Source organism: Rhineura floridana, chromosome 2 (assembly GCF_030035675.1).
Source record: "Rhineura floridana isolate rRhiFlo1 chromosome 2, rRhiFlo1.hap2, whole genome shotgun sequence".
Classification (NCBI taxonomy): domain Eukaryota; kingdom Metazoa; phylum Chordata; class Lepidosauria; order Squamata; family Rhineuridae; genus Rhineura; species Rhineura floridana.
The window spans coordinates 145,874,261-145,888,384 of NC_084481.1; the positions used below are offsets into that span (position 1 = coordinate 145,874,261).

The 14,124-nt window shown below is 41.6% G+C and overlaps 1 protein-coding gene across 7 annotated transcripts in view; it reads left to right on the plus strand.

Annotated features, from left to right (window-relative positions):
* Nucleotides 1-601: 601 nt before the first annotated feature.
* Nucleotides 602-14,124, plus strand: part of PRR5L (proline rich 5 like) — a 101,883-nt gene continuing 88,360 nt past the window's right edge. The window contains exon 1 of one of the 7 annotated variants that reach the window (XM_061610804.1): nucleotides 602-949. The gene's annotated coding sequence lies outside the window, so the exon portion shown is untranslated. The other 6 variants (XM_061610797.1, XM_061610800.1, XM_061610803.1 and 3 more) reach the window with 6 other exon arrangements.

The following is a 14,124-nucleotide window of genomic DNA, read 5'->3' on the forward strand; positions in this document are numbered from 1 at the left end:
ATAGAGGGTTGAACACAGGAATACATTCTTATTCCCAGAGCTTGGAAAAGTTACTTTTTTGAACTACAACTCCCATCAGTCCCAGCCAGCATGGCCACTGGATTGGGCTGATGGGAGTTGTAGTTCAAAAAAGTAACTTTTCCAAGCTCTGCTTATTCCAAGTAAACCTGCGTGTTTTGCCAGTCTAATTGAAGCCTTTGAGAACAACGCTGCAAGCTTGTATCCACTGACCTGGGAGGAAGCCCAACTGAATTAATAGAGGCTTACTTCTGAGTAAACATGCATAAGCTAGCACAGTTAACTTCTGACGAAACACAAATAGGTTCTAGACACATTCGCGCTTTGAAAACAAGGGAATTGCTACTAATTTAAATTTCTCTCACCGCGTGTGGAGTTTGAAGCCAGTGCAATATGGTGTCATTTGGTGCTGGATTTGCCAAAATGTGGCTGATAAGTAAGCAAAACAGGCAAGAAAGGCTCTCACCCTCGTTCCCACTCACACTCGGAAGAAAAATGGGGTGTGTGTGTGACCTTCCTTTCCCCAGTCATCCTATTACAACTCGATTAGTTATTTCCCACTCAACCAAAAGCGGCGCTCGAGCTCTGTTTAAAGGGGTGACTGGGAAGTTAGGCTTTCTCCCGCATTGGATTCCGAAATGTAAAAGGGATGGGATAGAAACTGGATAGCAATAACTTTCCCTAAAGTTGAAAGGGAGTAGGAGGAGTTTTGGGGGCGTTGTGGGGTCTTGGAGCCGCTGCGGTAGCCACAGCAACGACTGATTCCAATCAGACTGTCAGCCGCGCTCGCCTAGTTGGACGCAGGAGATAATTGCAAGGTTGTCGCTTCACAAAGGCTCTCTTTTGATTGTGTTAACAAGATGTTTATTTCGAGCAGCAGAGTTATTTGCAAAGAAGAAGAAGAAGATTGATTTGTGCCGTGCCTGATCTGGTAGGAGAGAGACTGAGACTCCCTTTCCTCTCCCCCTTCCCAATCCCTTTGTAGGTAAAAGCTTTGATCTTGTTTTCCTTTCTGCTTTATTGTGGCGGGAGACCGAAGAGACAGACACACGTTGGATTCCCAGTCAAAACAAAACGAGGAGCAAGTTCTACCTTCCTTTGTGCAGCCCGATCCAACGCACGTTTCCTCGGAAGTAAGTCCCTATGACTTACTCCCGAGTAAACGTGCACAAGACTGCAGTCTGATCCCATGCTCGTTTACTTGGGAGCAAGTTTTCTGTTGGGTGGCGCTTACTCCTACTCCACTTTAAGATTTCAGACTTAAGGCAGCAATACGGAATTTGCCGGTTAGAAGTGTCCGTCTGAGTCTCCGAAAGCCCGCCTCCGGTTTTTCCAGTTCCTCCCCCCCCCCGCGGGAACTGCTAAATTCCGAAAACTCAGGAGTGGGTGGGGACGGCGGAGAAATATTTTTTTCTTTTTCATTTTGCTAAATGACTTTAATTAAGAGCGTAGCCGGCTGCCCTGAAACTGAAGACATGCAGTTAGTGGAGACGCCTTACAGCCTTCCCTCGGCTCTTATTGATTTAAAAATAATTCTTTTCTGAATCACTGTGTGAATTCGCTAGGCAGGCTGATAATTTGGTGAATGAAAAGTGGAACGGTTTTTGTTAACTTATGAATTGCCTAGGGATCTCACGGCTCGGGAGAAACTCATAATTGGAGGGTTTTGTACCTTAAGAGAACCGTAATTTTCCTCTCAGTATATACATATGTGTGTGTGTGTGTGTATTGGATTTCGTACAATCAATGACGTATCTTCTGATTCCTTTCATTTCCCTCTTGCTTTCCCTTGAAAACTCCCCAGCGTTTGCAACAATTGCAGCTTTGCTTGAGGCAGACAGAAATGTAATTTTTTTTTATGCAGATTCTGTGGGTGGGACAGTTTGAAAAGGGTTAGAAGGGGAAGAATATCACAGCACAGAGTGATTCCCCCTCCACTCCGCAAGTCTCTAAATGACTAAACTTGTGCTTAAGTTTCAGCATCTCTCATATGTATTTTTGTTTGGTAGCAACAAGCGTGGTGCATATTTATAGGCAACACTGCTATTTTGTGGTGTGGAAGGTTTCAATTTTGTTCAGCCAGTAGTGTGCCACAGCCCTCAGTCAGCACAGGATCTCTCTCGGGCTTGCTGTGTGTACATGAATAGCAACAGGTTATGTAAGGGAGAAGGCAATGCAAAGTTGAACCACAGCATTTTGGCACAGGTCCAAAGAGAAACTCTTTGTATTCCTCCCTGTAGGTTTTTGGGTAAAACTGGGAAATATTCTGACTGTAGTGTGTGTATGTATACTGTGCTTGGGACCCATTATCTGTGCACCTTGAGCAAAGCCAACTCTGCAGCATGCGAGTTCTTTATCAATTGTCACTGATAGCCACGCAAACTGAGGAGGAGAGGACCACATGGGTTAAAAACTCCTGATATGCTGTCACAATTCAGAACAAGTGGGATGACAGCCAAGGACAGGTACACCAAGACTGTGTGCCAGTAACAAAGTCCATAGTGGCCTGCATTGTCAAATGGCATCATCAGGCAATAGGATTGCCAACTGACCAGGAAGAAAAACCTGGCCTGCTCTTTTAACAGCAACTTGATGTGCAGCAATCAGAAAACGAAGCTTTTTACAGCATGGAGTTACAAGTAATTGCCTTGTAGATTACTGCACATCAAAGACACAGCAACAGTAGCCAAATGAAAACTTGCAAACCTGTTCCTCTGGTGCTTGCGGCCAGAGACACTACTGTGTAGACTCAGCACTGATTCACTGCGCTGTGTGGCCCACACAGCAGTCAGTGGATGGAAGGTGCATAAGTCATCCACCTCCTTGCCCAGTAGTTGTTTGTGGGTGTGCAATCCTAGCTTTCTCTGTGTGTGTATTGTGAAAATTGGATGTGCTGGGAAAGTGCATCTGATCCTTTTTGTTATAGTCCTGCTGTGACCTTATGGCTGTTTCCAAGTTACTTTTAAAAACAAGTTACCACCAATGTGGTGAAGGAGGATCATGGTATTAAAGACAAGTCTATTTTATTAAATTGCTGGGTGACTTGGGAGTCAATCTTGTCCCTCATGCTTTTTAACATCTATATGAAGCCACTGGGAGATGTCAGTAGGGGATCAGGAATGAGGTGCCATCATCATCAGGGCTCCTGCTTGGAGGAAAGGCAGGATATAAATTTAATAATAAATAAATAAATAAATAATGCTAACACCCAGCCCTACCTCCCTTTTTCCATCTGAATAAGGAGAGGCAGTTGACCATTACTCAGAGACAATAATGTGCTGGATGTGGACCTTTAAATTGCAAATGAATCCAGATGAGATGGAGATATTGTATGTTTTTGAGTATGGAAATTAGGGAGGTTGCACTCCCCTGGAAGGAACAGATGCGTAGCTTGAGGTCACTCTCTGATCCATCTATGTTGCTTAAAGCCCAGGTAGCCTCTGTAGCTAGGAGTGCCTATTTCAGGTCTGGCTGGTCTGTAAGCTATGACCTTCCTGTATAGGGATAGTTTGGCCACAGTGCTCTATACTGGACTGGTAACTTATGGACTGGACTACAGCAATGCACTATCTGTGGGGGTGCCCTTGAAGATGGTTCAGAAGCTGCTTCTAGTTTAGAATGCAGCAGGGAAGCTTCTAGTGGGTGCCACTGACCAGACACATTTTACATTTCAGCCCAGGTTATCTAAAGGAGCGCCTCCAGCATCACCAAACATGCCGCCTGACGAGATCAGCCACTCAAGACCTTCTCTCGGTCCCACCAGTTAAAACAGCTAGGCTGGTGCGGACCAGAGAGAGGGCTTTTTTGCGATTGTGGCCCCCACCCTCTGGAATTCGTTGCCCTATGATCTTCGCCATGCCCCCTCCCTGCCAAGTTTCCGTCAAGCCTTGAAAACCTGGCTATTCAGGCAGGCCTACAAGATCCCGGGAGTAGATTAATTTTATCTTGCTACAGCTGTGGATGGTTTTAGATTAATTTTAGACTGAAGCTGGTTACCATGTTGTATTTTATATGTAGTATTTTATTCTAATTTTATACGTCGCCTAGAGTGGCCGCTGACCCGGCCAGATAGGCGACTCAGAAATAAAATTTATTATTATTATTATTATTATTACATTGATCTTGAAAGATCTTCACTGGTTGCTTGCCAATTTGCTACTGAAACCAATATAAGGTGTTAACGTTGACATAAAAAGACCTAAACAACTTGGCTTCCAAATATCTGAAGGAACACCTCCTCCCACATCAACTTGTCCAGATATTGAAATCAGCCCTGCTGGTAGTGCTGCCCACCCTCTATGATTTGAGGGGAGGTGGTAAAAGTCCCCAGATTGTGGAATAACCTGACTTTTGAGGTGTATCTTGCACCATAACTGTACTATTTTCAACAGTTGGTCAAGATACACCCGTTCGGCTGAGTGGATGTCTTCCCTCCTCCTGCATTGCTGTGACCTGTGGTCTTATTCTGATATTGGCTGTTCTTGTGCTTTTATTTTGATTTTAATTGTATATTGTAGTTACTTGTGATATTTTTGTAACCTGTCTGGGGACAATTTGGTGAAGTCTGGCTGTAAGTGCAAATAATAAATAAATAACAGTAAATAAATTTCTCCCCAAAAGCCCAGGGTGGTCTATGTAGAAGTCACCTATTTTATTGCAGTGACAATTCTAGGAGGTAGGTTAAGCTGACAGGGTGATTTTTACCCAGTTAGCTTCATGGCTGACCAGTGCCACTTCCTAGGCTTTGAGGGGGTCCTTGAGCTAGACACCATTACTGGAGCTACATTCTCATTGCCGTTGTTATTGGCTCTTCCTCCTCCTCTTCCTCCTTCTTGTTGTTTCTTGCTATACAGAAAGCCACTGGGCCAGAGAGAGAAGTGGATGAGAAGCAAGTGGCAACAGTGAGGAGGGTCTTCGTTAGTGGGTTCTCTGCTGGGGTATAGGCCTTGACAGGTGCCCTACCATACTAACTTTTGATGTTGTTGGCCCTGTGGCTGAGTGAGGGTTTTTTTCCCTTGGTCTAATTCTCAACATGCTATCTACACTTGCTCTTGCTTAAGATATATATAAGTCCAAATTCTACACTAGCAGTGGGAAACCTCTGCCCTCCAGCAGAGGTCCTAAGTTGGCCCACAAGGCCATTGCCCCCAATCTATGCCTCATAAACTTGACATTATATGAGACATTGGGTGTAGGGCAGGTAAAAAAGCAGTTCCTGCTGAAGGCAGGTTTTCCAGGTACTGCCAGTCGGTGGATGGTCTGTACCTGCAAGCCCCTGAATCTTTGCCCATGTGGTTTGATTTCAAGCCTTGCAGGCAAAGGAAAACAGTTCACCTGATGTCATGGTCGGCATCTGGCCCACTGCCCAGATCCAGTTCTCTATTCCTGTTCTACATCCATCAACAATGTGATAAAGGACTGTGGTTATACATTTTGGGATATTCTTGGTAGGGTGAGCAATCTTACGAATGTTCTTGCCTGTATCAAGATATTGGATCAGTCTGCCCTTCACAGTTATCAAAATGGGGACTGAGCAAGGAGATGGGAGAGCTGTAATTTTGACGTATTGCTGTTGCATTTATAACATAGACTATCAGGTTGAAAAAGGTCAACTTATTATGGTGGCTTCACTACATAATTATTGAATAAAACGTCATACAAATCAACTAAGTCATTCATCGCCTTGAAGTTTTTTTAAAAAAAATTTAGATGATTAACTGACTAAATCAATTCATTCTGAAGTTGCATAATTATTATATTACCAAACCATTAACTTTTGCAATGATAGTCATATAAAATAAAACATAATGCCTGCGTTGCACATGAACTGACCTATTTTTCTATTTTGTTACTTAGCTGGCATGTTAAGATGTTAAGCACACTAATTGGTTAACGTTTCAGGGGTGATTGACTTGCCTTCAAGATTCCCAGGTCATAGATATTTTTCTTGTTGTGAGTCCTCCAATTAAATACAATTTCTTTTTATTAAAAATTTGATCACATTATTTAAAACTTGTCTGAAAACCAATCCTCAGGAACGACTATTGGGCACAGCTCCTTTCTGTTTCCCCCATTTGTGAATGATCAACAAAATCCTTGACAAAGTTCCAGAAAATGTGTCTTCATTTGGAAATATGGTCTTTCATTAATATATGTATTATTAATATATTACATTTGAATGCATCTTAAAGACAAGGGATGTATAAAGAAAGTGATTGGATGGTTGCGAATACTTGAGTTAGGATGGGCAAGCTTTGCTTGTGAATGTAAAAAAGTAGGGATTATGCCAAATTCTGGAAAAGGGTGCTGTGGAAGTCAATTCATACTAGGTTGGAAAAGCTGGGCCAATAATGAGGCAATCCAAACTTGGCTTTTGCTTGGCTCATCTTGGCTCCGGTGGGTTCAGCATTTCAACTGCCTGTTTGTTTTCCCTTCTATCCAGGTAAAATTAGGAGAAGGGGGCAGAAATAGGTGGTTGTGAAGACTGGGGGAGGTAGAGGCCTGCCAGAGGTGAAGGGGCTCTGACCTTTCCTAGCTCTTACTGAACTTGCCAGGAAAGCCCAAGAAACTTCTGAATATGCTCCAAAAGAGTTTGGAAAGGCTGGGCCTATTCTAAATTAAAACTGGATGGCGATTTTGTCCAGAAGACATTACAATTCTGACAGTGACAAAATTGTGACTAACAAGCAATTCAGCCGAGTATAGGATGCCACTGTAGTGCAAGATGTTTTGTGTGTAATTTTCGCATTATCTCTGCTGTCTTCTGTACGTAGCTTCTGCCATTTCATAGCAGAGGAAATGTGACCTAATTAAATTTAGTATTATGGGGCTGGGCTGGGGAAAGTATTTATCCATTTTCCTGTGCTGACTAATATGAATGAGAGCTCTAGGGGAATTTTACTGACACAGATAGCCTGATCTAATGCAAACTTAGCCACTGAAAATAATGATCTTGGGCATGCCTAACAGTGGCGTCCTATACACATATGTGGAAGTAAGCCACATTGAGTTCAATTGGAGTTATTCTCAGGAAAATGTATGTAAGATTGCAGCCTAAACTTGTCAGGTTGGCCATTGTTTCAGTCTATAAACTGGTTGCTTAAGGGTAAATTCAGGATTGTTCTGTGATAAGCCATTTAGGAACACCTTTTAAAATACGATTTTTATATGTTGACGTGATTGTCCTGATTTTTTAAACAAATTATAACTGGGACTAGTTTTATAAGTTTTTTTAAAAAAACCACGATGTTGTAGCCTTTCCCATCCATTTTTAAAAATGTCTGCTCTTTGTCTCTTCCCCCTCCCCAACCACCACCAGAATGGAGACCCGAGACATAGCACGGGACTAAAGGTAACCTTATTAAGTTATTGCTTATCGCAACAAGCAATGAACAATGCTGCCTGGAATTAACTGCCTTATGGTCTCAATCATAAGAAATGAAAATTCCTGTACCACATTAATGGGCAACTCCACCTTGGCTCCTGGCCTCTCCTCACCTGCATGATGTGAAACATGCTGAAAGGGCACTAGATGGCTCTAATCCCACCAGTTCTGGTCAGCTCTCATTGGGGGAAAGGGTACAGTACCCTAGAGTCATACCTTCCTGACATCATCTTGAACTGGCCAGCAATGAGAGGAAAGCTGAAAGCCGGCCCTTCATCCTGCAGGGTGCCTCGAGGAGCTTGCCAGGAGCCTCTGTGGTTCACAGTTCCTGCCCTCATTTCCTGCCAAGCAGAACAAGCCAAATTAGCTAAATCAAAATAGCCACAATCTTCCTGATTGTACAGTATGGAGAGGACAAATAAGGAAGCTCCTAAAAGGCCCAAAATAGGTGAAACACCCCCTCCTGAGATACAGGTGAACTAGTAGCTACACAAAGGTCCAAAGAAGGAATGTGTGCGCTCGAGGGATGACATTTCACAAAACTTCTTCACTGTGGTTTCAAATGAACATGCGAACTAATATTTCTGAAAAATGGTGGTTAGATTTGAATCATACAGCAACAGGGTTCAGCTATGCTTCTGGGTGTAGCTGGATGAAGCAGTACTCCAAATCAGTCTCCCCACCCCATACACACATCTCAGTTCATATACATTGTGCACGTGCACATGTTTGGGTTCTTGTGCGTTGCACTTAGCTACGCTTTGCCTATCTGATGTCATAGCAACCTTGTTAAGTATGTCATTACACTTCTGATTGTACATTGGAGAGACTACATGTTCACCACTCAGTTTCTCATCCCTTAATGGTGCTGAATGTGTGAACTGACTCCTATGGCTGCTCCATATATGCTGTTTATCACTTGATGCTGCAGCTCTTGAGACCTGATCTACACATGTTACAGAACAAGATGGTAAAGTGGACTATACCACTTGCGCAGGCAAGTGGATTTATACTTTTTTTTAACTTGCAGTGAACATTAAAAACCCTACCTCATCAGATAACGGTTCCTCTTATAGCTCACCTATGTCTGCTTTGCACCGTTATGTACTTGCAGAGAATTTTTAGCATCACAACACTTTCATGCACACCTCTGCTACATATGTAAGGGCTGGGATGTATGAGAGAGAGAGTGATCACCTTTCCTTTGTGAACTGAAGCACTCTTGTTGAGAGACTGCATTTGTCCTAGAGCACCACATGGTTTGAATCTGAGCCAGAATTTTAACAATATTCTTTCAGGTTTAAATCCAGTGTTTATCAATTTTTTTCATCTATAAATGGCACAGAGGAAAGGATGCCAAAGATAATTCTAAGGCCATGCACTCCATCAAATGTAACTGGCAATTTTTCTCTAGAGTAAATGGAATCTAAAGATTCTAAACTTACGGTCTTTAGTACCTGGTTATTGTTGTTATATGTCTTCCAGTCGATTATGACTTATGGTGACCCTATGAATCAGCGACCTCCAATAGCTTCTGTTATAAACCACCCTGTTCAGATCTTGTAAGTTCAGGTCTGTGGCTTCCTGTATGGAATCAATCCATCTCTTGTTTGGCCTTCCTCTTTTTCTGCTCCCTTCTATTTTTCCCAGCATTATTGTCTTTTCTAGTGAATCATGTCTTCTCATGATGTGTCCAACGTATGATGACCTCACTTTCATCATTTTAGCTTCTAGTGATAGTTCTGGTTAAATTTGTTCTAACACCCAATTATTTGTCTTTTTCGCAGTCCATGATATGCACAAAGCTCTTCTCCCACACCACATTTCAAATGAGTTGATTAGTACCTGGTAGTATGATCCATTAGGTTTGCCTGTTGAACAGAATGGGTATCTAATGGGGACACATGTACTGAGTTCAACAATTCAATCTTTATTACAGTTTACAGACCTTCTAGAGAATGTTGACTAATAAACCAGTCAAACAATCCCAAGTTTCAGGATACCCAGAATACCGCTTAACTGCAAAATAAATATATTATTGCTCTTGCTACATTTCAGTAATTCTTTGATCTTGTGTAAACTTTTCCCCTAGTACGCAGAGTTGTGGCTTAAAGTTTTGTTTTATTTTCTGTCACTAACCTGACATGCATTGAATTTACTAGCAAAGGGAAGACATGCTCCCAGCTACTTTGAGATTGATTCTGCAGCAGGGATCAATGGATTGGTCTTGTTTTGGTCCCTGCCAGTTTTGCATGTGTTTATTCATAAGTTGGTTCTGTCCTGTCTCTGCATTAATCTGCATTTTTAAAAAAAAGCATGAAAATTTGTATTTAAATATGCAAAAATGAAAATATGGACTGCCTTCAAGTTGATTCCGACTTATGACGACCCTATGAATAGGGTTTTCATGGTAAGGGGTATTCAGAGGTGGTTTACCATTGCCTTCCTCTGAGGCTGAGAGGCAGTGACTGGCCCAAGGTCACCCAGTGAGCTTTATGGCTGTGTGGGGATTTGAACCCTGCATGCAATATGCATGCTAACGCTTTTTTGCAACACAATTTCAGGAAGTTCATTCAGATCTGTATATTGGTCCAGGAGGTGTGGATCAGTCAGCTGGGATCGGAATTTGTTAAGAACAAATTCCTCAACCATCTCTATGCTGAAGAAGTTGGAAAGCTTGATGCTGTGCCTGTGATATACCTTTGCATGTTAACAAGCCAGATACATCTGGTTATTCAATAGTTTAGTTAGAAGTTCTTGCTGTTCTTTTATCTTAACAGCACTTTGGCATTTGAGATAATGTGTCTTCTAATCTGTTTCCTGTATTCGTTTCATGAACCCAACCATATCATTTCAGATCATAATGAAATGTATTGAGTAGTGTGCATTGCAACATTGATGCTCCCAAACTCCACACCTTATCTGTTTTCTCTTAAATTTTGTTAGTGCTGAGAGCAGCACTGATGATGAAACAGGGCTGTGACTTATGCTGCCCAGTCCTATGCATGTTTACTCAATCAATTTGTCGGCAAACTGAACCCCAGTTAATGGAAAAAAATGGTAAGTTGGCAGCCTAATGACCTGGTGTGGTGAGTCTTCTGTAACCTACCCTTGTTTCCTGTTTTTTATTAGGGATCTTATCCACAGGTCTTAGCAAGTGATGATTTTTATTTTAAAAAAATGGATTTATACTCCACCTTTTAATAGACTTCCCTTTTCCCATCACCAGAATGTTACAAAAAGTAAATGGTTATCTCCATGCAGTGAAAAGCACTATCTGCTGATTTTGACTAATAGAAGTTCTGTTAACACCACAAGAAAACACCATACAATCCCCCCCGCCCCCTTATCTGTGTGTTATGGCAGATCAGACGACAGTCCTGCCCGAAAATGTGAGTTTTCATGTGATCCATTTGAAATTTGGTTATCAAAGTAACAGGTATAATCATTATGCCATGTTTACTCAATGAACATACTAGCCTAATGTTTAAAGGTTAGCATAGTGCTCCTGTCCCTCTGAACATAGTGGATTCAATTTGTTTGGAATGGCTTTTGGTGAGGACAGTATTCAAAGTAATAAAATCCTAACTTGTTTTGTAAATTCCTTTCTTTAAAGTGATTTTCATTTCATGGTTCCTTAAAACTCCTGTCTAAATGGACCTTTTGCTCTTCACCATATTCTAATAGAAATACCAGATGACCTGTTAACTTTTTAAACTGATATTGTTTCCATTCTTCTACTAGTGGTGGTTGTTTTTGCAGTAGATTGCTTAGTAACAACCCGTCCAGGGGATGAGTTTAGCAGCTACCCCATATCCTCTAAAAACTTATTACTAGATTTTTCCCAATTGCCCAGAAGTTTATCTATCCATCACAATCTACTCTCTGTGTCCAATCAGATTATTACATGTTTAGGGTAAAATCCTAGGCACGCTTCTCTGGGGGAAAGGCCCATTGAACTCAGTGGGGTTTACTTCTGAGGAGACATGCATACAATTGCACTGTTAAACATGTACATTTATGTGCTTGATTTCTGTACACGCCTCCAGAAACTCATATCAGTGCTAAAAGACTCAAAGTGAAACCAGGATGATGCAATGATAATTCATGTTAGGTTTTTAGCTTCAGGAACAACTTTATTCTTGGACTAAAATTTGTGTGGTGCAGTGGTTAGTGTGTTAGACTACGACTTGGGAGACTAGGGTTTGAATCCCCACACAGCCATGAAGTTCACTGGGTGACCTTGGGCCAGTCACTGCCTCTCAGCCTCAGAGGAAGGCAATGGTAAACCCCCTCTGAATACTGCTTACCATGAAAACCCTATTCATAGGGCCACCATAAGTCAGAATCGACTTGAAAGCAGTCCATTTCCATTTCCAAAATTTCTCTTGTCTGCCCTATAGTTCTCATTCCTTCTCTGTCTGCCTCTGCATCAAAATAGAATATATGTTCAATTGTTTGCATTTCTTTCAGGCTAACTAAGTTTTAAACATCCTACCTCATCTGATAGTAAAGAAATTTTGAATGGAAAATTTAATATTAAGGATATACCCGAGTGTACTAGCTGTTAAGATTTTAATTGTTAAAAGCATTTTTAACAGAGCTTTCTAAATGTCTGGGAAATTGCAAATCTACCTAAATTTACATGGATATCTTTATTTTAAATTACCCATATGGCAGGGATATCTCCAGGGGATAACAAGGGATAGTGGGCAACCTTCCAAAACATTATTGCTTTTTGTCGTTGTCGTTCCTATTCCATCTGACCAATAAAGTACCATAGCTGCAAGAACTGCAGCAAATTAATGATCGGAGAATCACAGTACATTAATCTAAAAGTTTAGTAAAAACCTGCAGGTGGTTTTTAATAAAAATGTGTCTATTTCCTTCCATTGTCCACCTCAATGAAATTAGCTGGTGGGGATCTCCAGCCTGATAGTAGCAAAGAAAAATTCTTGCTGTCCCAAATAATGGGCTTTTGGACTTAGAAGTTGCCAACGTTTTGCTAGATGTTTTGTAAAAAGTATTCTACAATCATCATGGCTGATGATTAAGGCAGAGCCTTTGGTCCTCCAGATGTTGCTGAACTACATCTCCTATTAGCCCCAGCAAGCACAGCCAGTGGCCAAACATGATGGGAGTTATAGTTCAGCAACAGCTGGAGAGCCAAAAGCTTCCCATACCTGCATTAAGGGCTTTATTCCCACAGAATGCCATTAAATAACATTACCACACATCAGCCCCCCACTGATCCTGATGTACTGTTCATGAAGATCTGCCATCCGTATGTGTAAGTAGACACTGGATGCTGCTGTGCATGGACAAGCCAACTAACAGATGCAGTTCACAAGGATATATGTGGATGATTATGCATATGGCCAGTTGATATCTACATCCAACTGTAGCAGCAGGATCCACGTACCAGATGGCTCATCCATCTTCTGGTGGAGATAAGAATGTGTCTCATATGCTATGCTTCTATGCTCGTGCCGATTGTTGTTATCGCAGGGTAGGTGGATGGGTTATGGCATGTAGTACTACTCTCTCCCAAAGCCTTGTGTGCTGGAAGTTACATTTACTAATTTGAATGAGTCAGCTGCAAGCAAGAAGAGCAGACAAAGAAGTCACCACAGCCTGTTCCGTATCAGCAGTTGTTTTGTGGGAAGAATCTTAGGAAAGTGAGGGATGCCGGTGGGTGAAGATGATGACATTTGTGGGCTGCTCCTGTTCCAGCTGGGCTGTCCTGTTCCCCATAGGGTCATCTACCAAAAGCTGCCCTGTGGGAAGGATCCTGGTGACTTGCTATATGTTTAACGTTGCTTATTGTGGCGGTGTATTGTGATGAAGGCATTTCCGTTGTTCTACTGTTTGTTTATTATTTGAAGGAAATGTTTTACTTTGTAATCAAATTCATTATCGATTTTAAATGTTTGACAAGTTCTGTGTTAGTATGTTGTTCTGTGTTTTAATATTTTGAAAGTCACTCTGAGATGTTTCATTTCAAAAGTGTTGAAGAAATATAATAAATATAATGATCAAATGGCAAAAGCATCTGAAAGTTTAGGAGCATAGGAGCTGCCTTACCCTGAGTCAGACGGTCGGTCCATTTAGCTCAATATTGTCTACACTGACTGTCAGCAGCTCTCTGTGGTTTCAGGCAGGGGTCTCTCCCAGCCCTATCTAGAGTTGCAGGGATTGAACCTGGGATCTTCTCCATGCCAGAGGAGATGCTCTGCCACTGAGCTATGGCTCTTCCCCATTTTGGTTTGATAAGTTGTTCTATATTTTCATATTTTTCAAGATGTTTTGTATAAAGGGGTGAATAAATGTAATCAAATGGCAAAAGCATTTGAAGGTAACATTATTACAAACATAGCTTGTGATAAAGAGTCCTGAATCTCTTTTAGTTATTAATGCTAGGGAAAGGGCAGACAGAAGAAAGAGGCTGCTACAGGACACTGGTCTCAAATGTGCCCAATTTACATTGTGGTCTTATTCAGTGCTTGTAATAGGAAGGCATTGGCTAAGAGCTCTTGCCTCCTCTGGATTTTTTGTGTGTATTTTCCTGGGGACACCTGCCTCTCACTCTGAGAAATATTGGTATTTGGGAATGTGATGGTCTAAAATACATAGAATAATATGAACCCTAAGGAAGTTTACTCAGAAAGGGGTTCCATATAAATAAGTGGAATGGACTTTCCAATAAATGTGCTTGCATCTAA